The sequence below is a fragment of the Agelaius tricolor genome, unplaced genomic scaffold (genome assembly GCF_023055355.1).
Source record: "Agelaius tricolor isolate 1412-34295 unplaced genomic scaffold, bAgeTri1.0.p SCAF_30, whole genome shotgun sequence".
NCBI classification, from domain to species: Eukaryota; Metazoa; Chordata; class Aves; order Passeriformes; family Icteridae; genus Agelaius; species Agelaius tricolor.
Window position 1 is genome coordinate 6253312 of NW_027269290.1, and position 9830 is coordinate 6263141.

Here is a 9830-nt window from a genome sequence, read left to right on the forward strand (position 1 = left end):
CGCCCTGCAGCCAGGCACAAAGGGACGGACTAAGCCTGTTAGAGGGGAAAAACCCTGCAAAGAGCCCCACTGGGCCCTGGCAGCCTGAGGGGCAGTGCGGGGTCAGCCACGGCTGCGGGGGCTGGCCCCGGTTTGGGACAGCAGCAGCAGCAGCCAGCAGGGAGAAGGAGCTCGGGAGATGAGCAGGATCTGCCCCCTGTTTAGGGTCTGGGTGTTTAGGGTCTGGTATTTAGGGTCTGGGTGTTTATAGTTTGTGTATTTAGGGTCTGGGTATTTAGGGTCTGGGTGTTTAGGGTCGGGTGTTTAGGGTCTGGGTGTTTAGGGTCGGGTGTTCAGGGTCTGGTGTTCAGGGTCTGGGTGTTTAGGGTCTGGTATTTAGGGTCTGGGTATTTAGGGTCTGGTATTTAGGGTCTGGGTGTTTAGGATCTGGGTGTTTAGGGTCTGGTGTTCAGGGTCTGGGTGTTTATAGTTTGGGTGTTGAGGGTCTGGGTGTTTAGGGTCTGGTATTTAGGGTCTGGGTATTTAGGGTCTGGTATTTAGGGTCTGGGTGTTTAGGATCTGGGTGTTTAGGGTCTGGTGTTCAGGGTCTGGGTGTTTATAGTTTGGGTGTTGAGGGTCTGGGTGTTTAGGGTCTGGGTGTTTATAGTTTGTGTATTTAGGGTCTGGGTGTTCAGGGTCTCCCCAGGGGCTGCACCCCAGGCTGGCAGCAGCTCAGTCCCAGGTGGAGCTGAGGCCTTGGTGGGAGGCAGCTGGGGACACTGGAGGAGCTCCCCCAGGACAGCCCTGGGGTGACAATGGATGCTCGAGCTGCAGGGACACGTTTCTGAGCATGGAAATCATCCTCTGTTGCTTCCACCTGAGGCACAGCAGCCCTCAGACCCAGATCCCCAGAAGGGACCCAGCCCAGCACCCAGCCCTTGGTCGCTGTTGCCAACTCCCAAATGAGAACTTTGCTTGTAGGACAGGATAATTGCAATTACCCTCACTCTCTAGCAAGAAAAACTACCCCAAATCAGCCTGTCCCCATCTGTCTCTGCATGCAGGGAGTCCTGCAGGCCATGGAGGGGAGGATGAACCTGCTGGATTTCCATGGCAACACCAGGGAATGGTTCCATCCGTGGAGAAACCTCCCCAAAAACCATCCTGAGACTTTGGGAAGGGGAGGCCCCTGCCAAGGAGAAGCTGTTGATGGGCATGGCCAGGGCACTGCCCAGCTCCTCCACCTTCAGCACTGCATTTTACAGGGAGAAGAAGAACCATCCCAAATTGGTGGTTTGAAAGCAGAAAAAGGAGCTTTAGCAATGGAGCTGGCGCTGGGAAAGGAGCATGAAAAGTTTGAAACCCCTCAGGACACCAGGCAGCCCTGAAGGGGAGCAGGGGGCAGTGGCCAGGGCAAGGGGGTGCCCTGTTGCTCCAAGCCCCAGCTGAGGGGGAAAAAGTTTAAAATAAATGAGAGGAAAAGATCCCACAGGGTTCCTCCAGGCAGAGCACAGCCCCCAAGCACGGGGGTGGTCAGTGAAGGAGGGACAAGGGGGACCCAGCCCCGTGTCCCTTCCTCAGGGGGGAGTTAATGCAGCTCCTGAGGATTCAGTGCTCCCAGGAATATGGGTTTGAAGTCCTGCATTGCCTGCACTTGGTGGAAGCTCATCATTTCATCCTTGGAATAGCCCAAAGAGCTCAGAAAAAAACCCATGGAAGAGCCAGGGACACCTGAACAGCCTCAGCCCATGGGGACTGGGGAGGGATTGTGGGTTCAGGAGCTGGAGCCCACAACCCTGAGTGGTTTTGGTGGCACTGCAGCAAAGAGGAGGAGGGAGAAGAGGGAACCCAAACTCTCTTCTGGTCTGGGGCTGCCCCCACCATCCAAACAGTTTCCCTGAGAGATGGTGCCTGCTTCCAAACCTCTCCTTGATTTGCTTGGGATTAAAAGAAGAGCTTTAGGAGATCAGCCCTAAATCCAGCCTCACGCTGCTCCCAGCACAAAAGGGAAGTGGTAACAGCTTGTGCAGCTCCTGCTGCTGCACAGTGCTGGCCGTGGGGGTGTCTGGGAGGGGACAGGTGCCTCATTCCCCGAGCCTCTGGGATGTTCTGAGCTCATGGTTCATCCTCACCCATGGGGGAGCAAGGCTGTGGAGCCACCCTCAGGAACACCACAGGATGGACATCTCCAACCCCATCTTCACCCTCATCCTGCTCCCCTCCTCCCAGCAGGGACCAGAGGGACCCAATTCCTGGGGAAGTGTCCCCAAAAGGCTGAGCTGTGCCCCACCAAGGGTGCTGTACTCCCAGGGCGGGGGCCGCTGTTTGACTTTCTCCCGCTCTGGCACGCGGGCTGGGTGGGACCTGTTTGCACTGAGAAGCCACTTCAGGTGGCCTTTCCCCCCTCTTCCCCTGCCCCTTTTTGCATTTCCCTGGAAAAGGAGAGCTGGAGGGGCAGCCCCAGGTGCACAGGCACTCATGGCACCCAAAACCCTCCCCGTTCCCTGCCCGAGCTGAGCGAGGCTGAGCCGGTCATTGCATCAGCCTTGGCAGCTCCCTGGCTGCTGCTCCGCGGGGAATTCTGCCTGGGATGGGGTGCTGGGGCTGGGATGGGGCTCCTGCAGCTCCCAGGGCACAAAGCCAGCCCGAGCCCGGGGCTGTGGGTGGTTCTGGCTCACGGCTCAGCCCCACACGGACCCCACAGCCAAGGGGGACAACGATGGGGACAAGGACCCCCGTGCCACCCCCAGCTCTCCTGGCAAGTGCAGCCCACCGTGGCTCAGGGTGGAACGCTGGGATGGGCCCTTGAGAGCGAGAGGAAAAAAATAAATTAAAAAAAAAAGAAATTCACCCACCCCCCACCCTCGAACAATGGGTCCGTTAATTAAAATCCAATCAGCGGTGGAACAGGTTGTGCCGGAGCGCTGTGGGACCGGCAGGGTGGCCCCGCCGCGGGAGGGGCGCTGCCCGCAGAGCCCGGGATGGATCCCAAGCCCCCGGGCACTTCCGAAAGCCCTTCCCAGGCAGCGAGGGAGAGGGACCAGGGCCAGCCCCCGGCCGGGGACAGGGATGGGCTGGGCTGTGCTGTCCCAGGAGGAACTGGGGATGTGCGGGACCCTGAGCTGTCCCAGAGCAGCCTGGATGAAGCAGGAAAAGAACCCTGGGGTCCCTGCAAAGCCAGGGCTGCAGCAGGCACCCAGGTGGGTGCTCAGAGGCTGTGACAATTTGAGATCCTGCCAGCATGTCCCATGCAAGCCCCAGAGTGACAGCTGTGCCACGTCCTGCTGCCAAACCCTGTGCCACGCACCCTTCTTATCTCTGGGTGGAGGAAGGAGGATTGGCCAGAACCTCCCCACAGCCAGGGCAGGGACTGGGGACAGCCCTGGGGGGCTGGGGAGGTGACAGAGCAGGTGACAGCCCGGGGGCTGTGTGGTGACAGGGTTGGGGCCAGGACAAGCCCCAGGCTCACTCTGATGTTCCCCTGGGGGGATGCAGGCCTGGACTCTCAGCTCCCCACCGGCTCCAACACCACCGAGTGCCCTGGCTCCTCCTGCCATTACCTGCATGGCTGCTGGCACGGGGACCAGGTGTCCCCAGAGGTCCCCACGCCCTGGGTCAGGCTGCCCTCTCCATCAGCACAGGGAGGCAAACAGCAGTGACAGGGGACAGGCAGCACCGCCAGTGACCCGGGCAAAGCCTGGTGCTCGCTGTCCCCCTGGTGAGCAGCAGAGCTTGGTGTTCCCCATTTGGGGCCAGGGAGCCCCTGTTTATAGCAGCACCTTCCCCCCCGTGCTCCCAGCCCCAGAGAACTCCGGTATTGTGGGGATTTGGCACCCTCACGGTGTTTGTGTTTCACTAACCGAGCAGAACCACGAAAACCAAACCCACAGCCAAAGTGACTTTAGGGCTGACAAAAAAACCACCCCAGCAGGAAAGCAGCTGGGACAAGGGCCTCAGCTTCACAGAGACACCCTGGAGCTGGCAGCTCCTCAACAGCCCCCCAGGATAAAGGGTCCCAGCTGCTGGTTTGTCCCACGGTGCCCCAAAGCTCATTGTCCCCTGCCTGGCACAGGGACTGGTGGCACCCTGGGTGTCCCAGCTGTCACCAGGTGGGCTCAGGAGGAGCTGGCCCCAGGAGCCTTGGCTCCATCCCACCCTCCGTGCTTGAGCAGGAGGAGGTTGCAAAGACACAAAAATGGCAAATCCCGTTTCATTTTGGGTGACACCATGCAGAGAAATGCCAGGAACCTCACACCGAGGGACAACCTGTCCCTGCTCAGCCCTAACATCACCTGGAGGTGCCGTGGGGTGGGATTGTGACAAGGGACAGCCCCGTGTCCACCCCAGGCCGGTGCCAAGAGCAGGACCCGGGGCTGGGTGGGCGCTGGGGGAGCCGGGGGTCGCGGCAGCGCGGGTGCCTTACCTGGAGGGTGTGCGAGCTCAGAATCCACATGGGTGCCAGCGCAGGCTGGGCACAGCCGTCCCTGCGGCCCTGGGCACGGTGTGTGCGGGGGACATGGCCCCAGGTGAGGGTCCCAGCCCCGGGGAGGGGTCCCAGCTGCGGCCGGCAGCACCGAGCCCCACTCAGCGCCGGCTCCGCGGCAGCACGGCCGGGCTGAGCCGCATCGGCCCCGGTGGGCACCGGCGGGGAGGGGACAGCGAGGAGAACCGGGCACCCCGAGAGGCTCCGGGGGCAGCAGAGGGACGAAGCCAGCGGCGGCAGTGAGTGTCAGGGCTCAGCCAGAGCCTCCTTTGCCCATTATATCCGATTCCTTCCTTATTTACCTGAACAAACAAGCAGCGCTTACCTCAGCCGAGGTGTTTGAACAGCCCGGGCCGGGTTAACCCTTGGCAGGTGCATCCAGGGCGGGATCGGACCAGAACGGGCCTTGGCAGGGGAATGGGGCAAACCCGGGCACCGTTAACCCCTTCCCACCCTCACATGGGATGAGACAGCAACAGGGACAGGGACAGACAGACACCTGGCTCCTCCTGGAGTCAGGGCTGCAGCACAGAGACCTGTCAGGTGTGTGAGGTCCATGCATGACACCACTCCTGGAGCAGACTGGGCCATGCTGGGCCCAGGAGCATCCCTGAGGGATACCCCAGGAGAATTCCTGACTGGTACCCAGGAGCATCCCTGACCCAAACCCCAGAACCACCCCCTGCCCAATGCTGCAGCCAGGGACGGAGCCTGCGAGTGAGGGTGCACAGAGATTTTGGGGGTGAAGGGAGCCCCTGGCAGCCCCCAAATCCCCTCAGCTCAGGGACACAGCTCCGTCCCCTGCCCAGGGGTCTGTGACTGCAGGATGGGGCACGGGGGCACAGCCAGAACGTGCCACACTCCAGGCCCAGGTTGTCTCCACCGGCACGAGCAGGAAAAAGCAGTTCTGAGCGAGACAGACACCGAGCTGGTATTTATTATCTTTTTTTTTTTAGCCCATGAAGCAGGCAGGGCAGTTCAGGCAGTTCTCCTGTGCACGTAGCTCTGCCAAAACCAAACTCCCCCGTGCCCTAAAAACCCACGTCAGACCAAACCCCGCTGCAAACAGCCACGGGCTGGCCCCACGTCACCACGTCCAGGCGGGCACGTGGCTGTCCCCAGCCCACATAGGGTGGCAGAGCCCCGGGCAGGCACAGCTGATAAGCCATCCATCGGAAATGTTTGCCCTGAGGAAATGAAAGCCCTGGAGGAAGGAGACCCCGGAGCGAGCGCTGGGAAAGGACTTGGCTGCTATCGGCAGCGCCAGGAGTTTCTGCCTCCCTTTGAAACGCCTCAATGTTATCTTATCTTGGGGAAAGCTCCCCCTGGATCAGGGCTCCCGTGTCCCAGGGGAGTTCTTTTCCCCTGTTTTGGTAAACACAACTGGGCCTGGGACACGTGGAAGTGGCTGTGGGGGGACCCTGGGACAAGCAGCTGTGTTGGGAAGCTGCCAGCCCCTGCCTGGGCTTTGCCAGGGGTTGGGTATGTTTGCTTGGGATGTGGCACGGCCAGGAGGGGGGTCCAGGTCCCCCAGTGCCCTCCCAGTGCTCCTGGCAGCCACAGCAGAGCTCCCCAGCCCACTCAGAGCATCCACTGCTTTGGACAGGGCCCCACAGGCACCCAAAGCTGCTCCCGTGCCACACCTCAGGATCCCCCAAGGGCACCCAGAGCAGGAACAGCCCAGCTCAGCCCTGGGGCTGCAGGCCTCCAGCCGCAGATCCCTTCCCCACAGCACAGAAACACGAGTGTCTGGGCTGTGGAAAGTGCAGATGCAGAGTGGAGTCACGTGTAAACTCGACACCAGCCTGGCAGCAGCCATGCTGGGAAAGCACCGTGGCCATCCCGCCCTTCCTGCGCCGCAGCCGGGCTGTGCCTTGGGGATGTCTGGGGAGCAGGGCTTGGTGTGCTCAGGCTGGATCTGCTGTGACACCACTGCCAGGTCACCCGTGTTTGTTTGGCTTCTTTACAATTTTTCACCAGAACAAACACCAGGCCAGAGCACCAGAAGGAGTCAGAGGCAAAGTGGAAGAGAGCACAACTGGGGACACTGGACAGTGTCAGGTGTCACCAACCAGCGGGGAGTTCCCAGTCCCGGACCCAGAGCATCCCAGACCTGGGTCATCCTGGGCTGTCTGGGACCTGCTGCCAAACTCACACTTCAGTCTGAAAGAGCTTTACCCACTTCTGTTATCGGTAGCAGTGGGATCTCGATAACAGAAAGAGATTAAAGGGAAAAACATTTGCTTTTCCGGGCTCAGAGAGAGCTGGGCAGTGCAGCACAGCACTGCAAAACTGGGTGAAAGGCCCCAAATGAGAGCTCTGCTTCCCTCCCAGAGGGCTCGGGGGCTGGAGCCACCCAGTGTCACCAGTTTCCATGGGCTGGAGCCACCCAGTGTCACCAGTTTCCGTGGGCTCCAGCTGTGCTGGGCTCCGGCTGTCCCCAGCACCCTTTGCAATCGCAGCTCAGCACAGCTCTGCTTGCACATGCAAACCAGGAAAAGGAGAGATTGCAACACCCGAGGAACAACAAAAGAGGGAAATAAAGTCTGGCTTTTCTGCCCTGCATGCGCAGTTTTCGGTGCTTTTTCCTTGTCCTCCCTGTCAACCCATCAGCTCCGATTCCGGTGTCTTTTGCCACTGCTGGAACTTCAATGCTTGGGAACGCGGCCGACCGGAGGGGAGAGATGGAGAAACTCATGAATCAGCCTGGAGGAATCCCTGTCCACCTGCCTGGAGCTAATCTCTGGCTGCATCACAAGAATAATAGATAAGCAGCCATGTCACATATAATAAAACTATTGAAGGCCCTTGATGTCACTGTACAAACCACAGGGAGCATGGAGCCCGACCTGTCCCCACACGCAGCTGTTTCCTGCTCCCCTGCATGGTGGGGCTTCCTCTGCTCCAGCCCCTGCACAACTTTTGGGGCAGTGTAGAGCTGGAGGCCCTCTGAGAGGCCACAGGCTGCACCCCATGTCTGTGCCACAGGGTGACAATGGGACAGGATGAATCCCTGCTCCCAGGCTGCAGGGTGGGCGCTCTGAGGCTTTCCAAGGAAACTGGAAATGGCTGAAATGGTTGAATGCATTCTCCCCACACCTTGGAGGGCTCCTGGGAGGGGAGAAGGTCTCTCCAGCAGAGCCCAAAATTACCCAGAGGGTCAGGGAGCACAAGTGCAGGAAGCCACAGGTGTGCACGGAGGGAAAGGTGCTTTTGATGGCGCAATGTCCCTGGGCACATTTACCTGGGAGAGCCTCCAGAGCTCCCGAACTGCTGGGATCTCTCCAGAGCCCAGACCACCGGAATCCCCTCTGACTCCTCCTCACCCCAGCCAGACCTACCCACTTCCCATGCAGCCCCAGGGCGAGCGGGGCCGCTCCTCTTTATTCTCTTTATTACCCCCCGGGCTCCCCCATCTCCCAGCTGCTGCCATAATCGCTGTTTACGGGGCCGCGTGTGTGCTCGGGGCAAACAGCGGCGTTATTGCCGTGCCACCCGCCCGGAGCCACCCTGGCAGCGGGGCCGGGGCTCCCGGCTCTGCTCCGCCACTCGCTCCCCTCTCGGAGCCTTCTCCAGCTCCTGGGAGCTGCTCCCACCCTCCATCCCCGCCGTCACAGGTGGCTCCCGGTTGTCCCCGTGCCGCTGCCAGGGGACCGTGGTGTCACCCGCGTTCCAGGGCAGCCCCGAGCCTGCAAAGGGGGAGATGGAGAAGTGGCTCCATCCAGCAGCGCTGGGCTTGGTGTCTGCTCCACACTGATGGCACCAGGGATCCAGGAGCCATCGTTTTGCTGAGCACAGAGACCTTGGTGCTCACCTGGCACCTTTAAAGGCTGCTTTGCACCTGTGGTGGCAGGAGGTGACACGGCGTGTCTCGGGGGTGCCACAGCCCCGCTTGTGCAGCCTGGCCGTGCCTGGGAGGGCAGCTGGGAAGGACGAGCTGGGGGAGGCGGATGAGGACACCGGGGTGAGCCCAGCCCCTGGACCACCAGGTCCCCACCATTCCCACCCCGGGTCCCGCCAGCACCCCCAGGTCCGGTGCCACCCCGGGTGACGCAGGGGAACTCGTGGGACAGACACGCAGGCGGGCAGGGAGCAGCGGATCCCCCGCCGTGTTTGCTGTTCCCTTCCCAAAGCCCTCCTCTTTTCTTCCTCCGGTGGCGTTAAACTCCTGCTTTTGTCTCTTGGGATTAAAAGCCTGGAAATGGTTGCGGGTCGCCCGGCGGTGCCAGGAAGAGAGGGCTCAGGGCGGCGTGGGCACACCCCGCTCCCGCAGGGTGAGGAGAGCTCACGGCTCCCCCCGCAGCGCCACCCGGCATTTGGGGCGCACAGGAGGGGAAGGATCCTGGTCTGGGCTCTGCATGCAGCTGCTGCATCAGCGCACGAACCCTAAATCCCGTCCAGCACGAGAGAACCCCCCCAAATAACCCACGCGGGCACGGTGCTGTTGTGTGGTCACTGTCACCTGCTCATGGCACCGGGGCTGGGGGCTCGGCAGCCCCTGCCCGTGCTCGGCAGCGGCGGTTCCCAGGCACACACGGGCAGCCAGGTGAGACGGGCCGGGCCCGGTGCCAGCAGACGCGATGTTGTCTTTTCACACAGCCCCGCTGCGGGGCCGAGTGGCAGCGGAACCCTCGGCGGCTTCGGTTCCCACACTGGGTGCCATTGAGAAATGCAAATTCAGTCTCCTGCTGCCGGTTCTCCCCACATGCAAAACGATCCTCGGGCATAACGGCCCCACGGAGCGACAGCCTGGGGAGCGTGGGAGCCGCTGGGCAGGGAAAGAGCCCGGGTGGGACGGGCTGGGATGGGTCAGGGCAGCACACGCTGCCCCCGGAGCGAGGAACGGTCCTGGGGGTGATTTCCCCTTGGGTTCTGCGTTGTGCATCCCAGCAGAACTGAAGAAGGTTCTGCCCCAGCGGACAAACACCTAAAAGTAACCCCAAAGAGCTGGGGGGGCTGCGTGGTGCGGGGGGGTCAGCAGGGACCCTCTCCCATCACTCCCGGGCCGGGTTTGCAGGGTCAGGGGAGCAGGGAGGAGCCCTCCCCTGTGCACAGAGGGCAGGGACCCCACACCCCCTATGGGGCCGTGGGTCTGGGGTGCAGGACGGGGCCGCGGACGCGGAGCTGCCCGCAGAGCCAGCCGTGACTCAGCAGTGACTCACCGAGCCCCGAAGGAAACGTGTCCCTGTCATGTCGCTCCCGTGAGCATCGCCCAGCTCGGCTCTGGCACCTCGTCCTGGGTGCTCAGCAAGGGGCCACGACCCGGGGGCTCATGTAGGGAAAACGGGGTGTGGGAGGTGGGGCAGGACCCCAAAATGAGGTCTCGTGTCTTATCTTCCCCCACTGTGCAGTCACAGAGCTTGGAGGA